A 9,824-nucleotide genomic window follows, 5' to 3' on the forward strand; every position below is an offset into this window, starting at 1 on the left:
ATGGGTACATGATTTGGACATAAAGGGTGATACCATAAGCAAATTGGAGGAGCATGGAATTGTTTACCTGTCATATTTAAGGGAAGAATTCATAACCAAACAAGAGAAAGAGTATTACAGGATGTAAAATGGATAATTTGGATTCAATCACAAAGGTTTTACACAAAACTAATGCAGCCAAGATTAGAAGGAAAGCAGAAAGTTGGGAAACAATTTTTATAGTGTCTGATAAAGCCCTCATTTCTCAGATATATAGAGAACTGAGTCCGATTTATAAAAATATGTCATTCCCCAATTGGTAAATGGTAAAAAGATATGAACAGGCAGTTTTCAGATGAAATCCAAGCTGTCTATAGTCATAAAAATTCTCTAAATTAGAGAAATGCAAATTAAAATAACTCTGAGGTACTACCTCACATTCATCAAATTGATTAATATGACAGGGAAAATGACATGTTGGAGGTGATGAGGGAAAATTGGAACACTAATACGTTGTTGGTGGAGTTATAAATTGTTCCAACCATTCTGGAGAGTAATTTGGAACTATGCCCAAAGGGCTATAAAACTCAGCATACCTTTTGACCCAGTAATACCACTACTAGGTCTATATCCCAAAGAGATTTGTTTAAAGGAAAAGGATCTATATATACGAAAATATAGCAGCTCTTTCTGTTGTGGCAGAGAATTAGAAATTGAGGTGATGCCCATCAATTGGGAATGGTAGGACAAGTTGTATATGATTGTGATGGAATACTACTGTGCTATAAGAAATGATGAGCAGGATGCTCTCAGAAAAACCTGGAAAGACACGACCCGATGCAGAGTGAAATTAGCAGAATCAGGAAAACATTGGACACAGCAACAGCAACATTCGGTGATCAGCTGTGAATGATTAGCTATTCTCAGCAGTACAATGATCAAAGACAAAGACAATTCTGAGTGACTCGTGATGAAAAATGCTCCCCACCTCCAGAGAAAGAACTGCTGGAGTCTGTATGCAGATAGCAGCATGCTATTTTTTACTTTATTTTTCTTGGGGTTTGGGGGGTATTTTCTTTCATAACATGACTAACACAGAAATATGTTTTACATGACTACACATGTTTAACTTATCAAATTGCTTATCTTTATGAGGGAGGTGGGGAGGGAGGGAGAGAATTTGGAACTCAAAAAATTTTTTTAAACGAATGTTAAAAAATTTTACATGTAAATGGAAAAATAAAAAAGATTTTTTCAAATGTAGTGAAGTGACTGTGGTTCCTACCCCCCCCAATAACTATGAGCAGGTCCCCTAATTTCTCCATATCCCAGTCAAACTTAATGATATAAATTAGGGAGGAATACTTGAGTATTTTAAATGGATACTCAGCTCAGTTAACTGTTCTATGCAAAGCCAGTTCCCTCTAATTCCAATCTGACTGCCTGGAGCCAAGGTGGGACCCCTTTTCATAGACATTGGCCCCCATTTTTCAAGGGCCCCCATAATTATAGGTAGCAAAACTCTTTCCTCTGGTGACATAGGATCCATAGGTGAGAGCTGGGGGCAGGGGGACACCAAAGGTGGACATGCAGCCTTGTAAAGGGGTTCAGCAGCCCTGCCACCAGAGGTGCATGTCCTCCCTGAGGAGCCATAGGCTACAAAGCAGCCACACCTTGGCAAAAGCATCCCTGCTGATGGGCTAAGCCAGGGTGAGTATAGCTGAAGGACTTCAAAGCCATCAGTGAGTTAGGGGGTGTCTACCCCAAGCATGTGATGACTTCCCGGTGGAATGGGCAGGTGAGAACTTGTTCCAGTGGCCAGGAGGGTGGCTGAAGCTTTGTCAGACATTGAAGGTCATCCACTGAGGCCATCCTATGCTGGCACTGGGCATCCTGACTCTTGTCCTGCCCCTGGATTTGGATGACCTCCCTGGAAAAGAGAGTGAGGCTGGTGACTGCTCAGCTGAGCCTCCCTTCAATCCAAGCCATGGCAAGTCATTACTGTGACATCATTGGAAAAACGAGCATTACTGGCTTCCCTATCCCTGTTCGACAGATGGGGAAACTGAGGTTTGGAAAGGCTGGCTGCTGGTAGTCACATGCCTGCTTAGTTCCTGGGCTTTCCCTCCATTTTCATCTATAGCATGGATTTGTTTGCCTGTTCTTTGGGGGCAGGGACCATCTTTTGCCGCTTTTTGTTTTTGTGGGACAATGAGGGTTAAGTGACTTGCCCAGGGTCACACAGCCAGTGTCAAGTGTCTGAGTCCACATTTGAACTCAGGTCCTCCCGAATCCAAGGCTGGTGCGCCACCTAGCTGCCTCTTTTGCCTCTTTGTATCCCCAGTGCTGGCCCCTAGAACACAGTGGGCGCTGAATAAATGCTTACTGACTCGGTCAGAGGCCTGGAGTGGGAAGGGGCCTTGGGGGCCGTCTGGTGTAACCCCCTCATTTCACAGACCTGTTAAAGGTCACACAGCCACAGAAAAGTAGGATCTAAATTCGAACCCAAGGCCTCACCCTCCAAATTCAATGCCCTTTCCTCTGTTTCGTGCTTTTGCTCCCCTAGGGCCCGGCATGGCGCTTTGCACACAGCAGGCGCTCATGCCACGTGCACGAAACAGAACAGAACTTTAAACGCGCCAAGGGTCCTTGAACAAAAAGCCGTGGGTCCTCCGAGCAGTCGAGCTGCGAGGAGCAGAAGGGCCCCGGCGTGGTCCCTCTAGGCTAACATCACAACTTCCGGTCGGGCCCGCGCTCTGTTTCACCACGCCCACTCAGGCTTCCGCTTGCGGCAAATATAAACAATGTAGGCTGGGTAGGGGGGCGTGGCTTGTGGGATTTAAAAGGAGGCGCGTGCGCAGTGTAAGGGCTTGCGGGCTGCGCTCACGACAAAGGCGCACCGGGGCTCAAGCGCCATCTTGATATAGACTATTAGGTGGCCTGACCCTTGTATCCAGCTCGGGTCTGTGCCTCTACCACGTACGGCAGGGCCGGGTTCCAGCTTGACCAGCGTGGAGAGCGCTGGACTTTAAGGCTGGGCCCAGATTAGGGCAAGTGTCCTAACCTCTCTGGGCCTCAGTTTCCCTTTCTGTAAAATGAGGCAGTGCCCCCTTTGGCCTATGCCCCTGGAGGGGGTCAGGGGAGTGGAGTCGGGGGAGTCCTTGGAACACGCAGAGCTCATCCCCATCATTTTACAGATGGGGAAACTGAGGACCGAGGAGGAGAAGCGCTCTGCCCAAAGCAGGTGCCAGCTCTTCCTGGGTGCAGGGGCAAGAATGGAAATGTCACCGGTAGAAACAGAGCACCCCAGATTTAGAGCTGGTCATCTAGACGCACCCCTCATTTTACAGTGGGGACACAGGCCCAGAGTTGCACCAGGGTCACCCAGGGGTGTATTTTTAAAAAATCATTTAAATGTTAATTTCATGGTAGATTTGCCTCCACCACCTAAAAAGGAAGGCCAAACAACCCCCCCACCCCAAACTTGTTTGGTCTAACAAAAAATTCCAGCATTGGCTATTTGAATGAAAATCTCTCAATCTGCCCTCAGAGCCCATCCCCTCCCTATCAGGAGGTGTTTCATCATGAGTCCTCTGGAATTGATCAGAATCCCTAAATCAATCTTTCTTTCTTTCTTTCTTTTTTTCTGGTGAGGTAATTGGGGTTAAGTGACTTGCCCAAGGTCACACAGCTAGTAAGTGTCAAGTGTCTGAGGCTGGATTTGAACTCAGTTCCTCCTGACTCCCAGGCTGGTGCTCTATCCACTGTGCCACCTAGCTGCCCCCTTAAATCTTTCACAGTTGGTTCTCTCTACAGAATTGTGGTTAGTGTGTGTATAAAATGGTCTCCTGGTTCTGCTCATTTCATTTTGCATCAGTTCATAAAAGTCTTCCCACATTTCTCTGAAACCAGGCCCTTCTTTGTTTCTGACAGCACAATAGTATTCCATCACAATCATGTACTCCCAACTTGTTCAGCCCTTCCCCAGTGGAAAGGCATCCCCTCAGTTTCCAATTCTTTGCCACCACAAAAAGAGCCATCATAAATATTGTTGTACATGTGGGTCCTTTTCCTCTTTCATATGTTTGGGGTATAGAGCTAGCAGGGCCCTCAGAAGCCATCTAATAATGGTATCACTAACTTAAAAGGTCCCCACCAAAACAAACAAACAAACAAAACCCCTAACTTAAAAGGTCTGCAGTTTCATAAGCTTTGGGATATAATTCCTCAACTGCTCTCCTGAATGGCTGGACCGGTTCATAGCTCCACCAACAATGTACCTGTTTTCCCACAGCATTTGTCATTTTCCCTTTTTGTCAGCTTTCAGGCAATAAATATTAAAGGAGTCAAACCCAGGCCCCCATCCCCATCCCCCCCCAACATAAAACCTGAATCTGCCTAGTATGCTGGAGGCCTTCCTTCAGGTTTTAATATGTGGGGTTTTAGCATTTTAGCACTTATAGGGAAGGAAGTAGCCACACTCCCCATTGCTGTGACATCACCATGATCCAGCTGACAAACTGGTCCATCCCCCCTTCTCAGTCCTACTCCTGGACAAGAGTTTCTAATAATCAGTGGCTGACATTTACATAGAGCTTTAGATTTGGGCAGGGGGGATGCTTTACATGTATGATCTCATTTGAAACACCCCTGAGAGAGGTTGGTGCTATGGGTATTTCCCCCATATTATTATTATTATTATTATTATTATTATTATTTTTTTTTAGTGAGGCAATTGGGGTTAAGTGACTTGCCCAGGGTCACACAGCTAGTAAATGTTAAGTGTCTGAGGCCAGATTTGAACTCAGGTCCTCCTGACTCCAGGGCTGGTGCTCTACCCACTGCACCACCTAGCTGCCCCTATTTCCCCCATCTTACACAGCCTGAAAGGAAGGAGGAGCCTTGCACATGTCCACAGTTCCCTCAGATGTAAAATGGAAGTCCCAATAGCACTACTTCCCACAGTTGTCCTTAAGGCTCATGAGATGATGCTTGGAAAATGCTTTGCAAACCTCAAAGTGCTAAGGTAATGCTAGCTGCTATTAGTGTCCCAAAAGGGATTTGACCTTGGGCAGATGGCTGCTGTGCCCTGGCGAAGCCTGATACAATAATGGACTTGACCTTCATCCATCTGGGTCCTAGAAGGGTTGGTTTAGACCCGGAGCTCTCAATGAGGGGTCCCAGGACCTTGGATAGGTTTTTTTTCTTTTCACTGACCTCTAACTAAAATGTGGGCAGCTATGGGGTACCGTAGTGCAGAGGCAGGAAGACATCTTCCAGGGTGCACTTTCTAGCTGGGCAAGTTGCTTCACCGTTTGCCTTAATCCACTGGAAAAGGACATGGCAAACCATTCCAGTATCTTTGCTAAGAAAGCCATGTGGACAGTAGGCTCCATGGGGTCACAAAGAGTTGGACATAACTGAATAACCACCTCATTCTTGGAGATATTTTTCCCCCTATTCCTGAATGAGTATTTGAGGATGGGGGTGGAGGGGTTTGCAGCTAGGCGATGAAGTGCAGTCAGGAAGACTCATTTCCCAGAGTTCAAATCTAGCCTCAAACACTTCACACTGTTTGCTCATCTATAAAATGGGCTGAAGAAGGAAATGGCAAACTGCTCCAGTATCTTTGCCAAGAAAACCCCAAATGGGGTCACAAAGAGTAGGATGTGACTGAAAACAAATAAAAACAAACAAACGACAATAAGGATAATAATAGCCTCTATCTCCCAGTGTTGTTGTGTGGATAAAATGAAATAATATTTGTGAAGCTCTTTGCAAACCTCAAAGTTTATGAGGAAGGTTAATTATTATTATTGTTATTGTTATTTTTAAATCATCCTCATTTTACGATATAACCTTGACTCAAAGGACCAACTCTATGGGATTCTCTCCTTCTTGGTGGAGAACAATGTCCTATGTCTGTGTGAGGGACAGGGTAGAATTGGTGAGAGTAGAAGAGGGGAGAGAGAGCCTGTCTTCTTTTAGCTTCTGTTTTTTTTTTTTTTAATTAATTAATTAATTTTAGTGAGGCAATTGGGGTTAAGTGACTTGCCCAGGGTCACACAGCTAGTAAGTGTTATGTGTCTGGGGCCGAATTTGAATTCAGGTACTCCTGACTCCAGGGCCGGTGCTCTATCCACTGCGCCATCTAGCTGCCCTCTATAGCTTCTGTTTTTGAGGGAGAAGATGAGCATTTTTATTTCTCTTCAGGTCACTGAAGGGAGAGAAAGACTCTGGGAAGAAGCTGATGAGAGGAGCTGGCATCCATCCAGTGTCCCTATTCCTAGCTTGCTATACTAGGGATTTGGGGAACTTCCCCTTTGGGTGATTTGGGATTCTTTGTGTCTGTGTCTGTACCTATTTGTTTCTTCCCCCTCCCTTCTCCGTTTCCCTCTCTCCCTCACTGTCTCTGTCTCTCTCTGTCTCTCCCTCTCTCCCTTTCTCTGTCTCTCTGTCTCTCTTTCTGTCTCTGTCTCTCTGCCTCTCTGTCTCCGTCTCTCTCTCCCCTTCCCTCTTGGTTGAGCTGAGATATCTTGTTCCCAATGGGAGAGCTCCTGAAATCTGTATTGCCTGACATATAACCTTCTATGTATACTTTATCTGATTTGTGTCACGTGCGGGCACATACTGTCAACTTGGATAAACAAGTTTCTTGTGATTTGGGAGGCCTTGTGTTCATTGTGGAACTGGTACTTGATGGGAAGGCAGCTAAGCCTTAGAAATATAGCTTTGGACCCTCCTTTCCCCTTAAAAAAGAAAATAGAAATCAGGAGATGAGCTTGAATCTAAAATCGGATTCCCCAGATTAACACTATTTAAGGGAGTGAGCAGATGTAGCTCTAGCCCAGTGCCCCCTCTTTCTGGGGTGAGAGCCTCTGGCACCGGCCTCTCCTTCACCTCCTGGCAGGAATTAAAGTCTCCCTTGAAGAAGGGTGGGAGAAGAAGGGTCCGGAGACTCTGTTCTGTCTCCCTTTGAGCCATGTCTAGACAGAGCCACGTGGCCACAAAAAACCTATGTGGACACCACACAACCCGGGCCACCCACTTGTTTCATAGATGAGGAAGCTGACGCTCGTGTAGGCTGAACAGGCTTGTGTAGGCTCTGACATCTGGTAAATGTGAGAGTGGGGGAACAGCCCCCTACCTCCAGTCACTCTTTATGCTAGACCAGCTTATCCAGACTTGAGGTGCTTTAGCATGGCTTACAAGTAATCAAATTAATCTCACAGTCAATTCTTGAAGCCTTTCCTGGAGGCAGATGGGTGACCCAATGGACAGAGTTCTGGACCTGGAGTTGGGAGTTTGAATCCAGCCTTAGATAGTTGCTAAGTTTGTGACCCTGGGCACTTCACTGCTGTCTGCCTCAGTTTCTTTAACCGTAAAATGGGATAACAAAACACCTTCCTTCCAGGGTTGTTGTAGGGATCAAATGAAAACATTTTTATGAACTGCTTTTCAGCCATCATGAGAATGCTAGCTATTATTATTTTCAAGGAGTTCGACTCTGCCAGAATGGGCTGACTTTCCACCGACTCATCTTTTCCCATTGTGGTGCCCTCTCCTCTGTGGGAAGGGAGCAGGTCATCCCTCATGATACCTGGAATTGACCCCCTTTTCTCTTGTCTCTGAAGGTCATTATCTTCATTCAGGGCCCAGTTGAAATTCCACCTTCTCTGGGAAGGGAATGATCAACTGTTCACTCTCATTTTCTCATGGTGCTCTGCCTGATTTCTCCTTTGCCCCTATCTCATTCTGCCTCCAATCACTTTCATTTATGTATGTGCCTGATGCCACATCTACAGTTAGATGGTAGGCTCTTTGAAGGTGGGGGTACTTTCACCAGTCCTAATTTGTAGTAGAAGCTTAGTACATGTTTGTGGGATTGAATTGAATTTCCTTAAAATGGGAAATCCAGCCGGAAGGGCTTGTTTGCTTGGGCACATGAATCGATCAATTGTTTATTCCAGGCCACAAAGAAAGGGCAGCACGGCCTAGTGGAGAGAGAACTGACCAAGAAGTCAGAAAGACCTGAGTCTTTCTGCCTCTGGCAGAGACTGGCTGTGTGACCGAGGCAAATCACTCAACCTCTCTGTTCTCTGGCAACTCTCTAAGACTGAGTTGAAAAGAAGGTGCTGACCTACATTGTGCTAGACCCTGAGCATGCCTAGACAAAAATGAAATCATCCCTGCTTTCAAGGAGCCTCCATTCTATCAATCAAGGGAAGATGCAGGGTAAGGTAGGGAGCAGGGGGAGGGGATAGAGATCAGGAAAGGCTTTGTGTAAGACATGGCACTTGAGCTGAGCCTTGAAGGACGATGGGTAGTCTAACTGAGAGTGCTGTCCACGACCCTGTTTCTCTAGCTGGGCTTTCTACCCCTAGGCAGTCATAGTGCCCCTAATTTGGAGCTCATTCATTGCTCGTCCTGCCTCCCTGCGTCTACAGTATGTTCGGACAATGTCCACCAGGTGGCAGTAGAGTTTCACATTTCACTCCTTCTATGGCGAGGAGAGCTGGGTCCCACACTGGCTATTTTTCCCTTTGTGGCACCTCCTTTGTTGGCGCAATGTTGGGAACCACAGGCAGGAGTGGACCAGACCCGCCCTTTCTCATGCCCTAAATGCTGGACTGCTCTGGGATAAAGCCAGAGGAAGTCCTTATACCTCAAGAGACTAGACCCCATGCAGACACGATCACAGTCAGACCTGGATGGGATTTCCGAGTGTGTCTAGTCCAACCCTCTTGTTTTACAGATGAGGGAATGGGCATTAAGAGCAGGGAAGTGACTTGATCAAGGTCACACTGTCAGTAAGTGGCCAAGTCATGATTCAAGCTCAGATCCAGCACCCTGTCCATCACTTGCCTAATTATTTGGATTTAACTTCAATTCTAGAAACAATTACACAAAACTTGACCCCTTGACCAAGAGAGCCTATCTCTCTCCTGGGTGATTTGGTTAAATTTAGAGATAATCAATTACCTATCCAATACTAACTAAGTAAAATAGACATGGAGAGAGAAGGAAGGGAGGAAGGAAGGAAGGAAGGAAGGAAGGAAGGAAGGAAGGGAGGGAGGGAGGGAGGGAGGGAGGGAGGGAGGAAGGAAGGAAGGAAGGAAGGAAGGAAGGAAGGAAGGAAGGAAGGAAGGAAGGAAGGAAGGAAGGAAGGGAAGGGAAGGGAAGGGAAGGGAAGGGAAGGGAAGGGAAGGGAAGGGAAGGGAAGGGAAGGGAAGGGAAGGGAAGGGAAGGGAAGGGAAGGGAAGGGAAGGGAAGGGAAGGGAAGGGAAGGGAAGGGAAGGGAAGGGAAGGGAAGGGAAGGGAAGGGAAGGGAAGGGAAGGGAAGGGAAGGGAAGGGAAGGGAAGGGAAGGGAAGGGAAGGGAAGGGAAGGGAAGGGAAGGGAAGGAAAGGAAAGGAAAGGAAAGGAAAGGAAAGGAAAGGAAAGGAAAGGAAAGGAAAGGAAAGGAAAGGAAAGGAAAGGAAAGGAAAGGAAAGAAAAGGAAAGGAAAGAAAAGGAACAAAGAAGTAATGAAAGAAAGGAAAAGAGAGGAAGGGAGAAGGGAGAGGGAGAGGAAGGAGGGAGAGAAAAAAGAAAGAGAGATGAAAGGTTAGAAAGAGATTGCTTGGAAACTGACTTCCTAAGTGCACTGATTCTGTCACATCAGAATGATGACCCCAGAAAAAAAGTGGCATTTTGGTGGCTTAATAGATAGAGTACTGGGCTTGGAGTCAGGAAGATATGAAACTCAAACATGGCCTCAGACACTTTCTAGCTGTGTGACCCTCGGCAAGTTGCTTAATTTCTGTCTTTAGGTTTTTTAAACTATACCATTTTTCAGCTATAAAC

Source organism: Dromiciops gliroides, chromosome 6 (assembly GCF_019393635.1).
Source record: "Dromiciops gliroides isolate mDroGli1 chromosome 6, mDroGli1.pri, whole genome shotgun sequence".
Taxonomy (NCBI): Eukaryota; Metazoa; Chordata; class Mammalia; order Microbiotheria; family Microbiotheriidae; genus Dromiciops; species Dromiciops gliroides.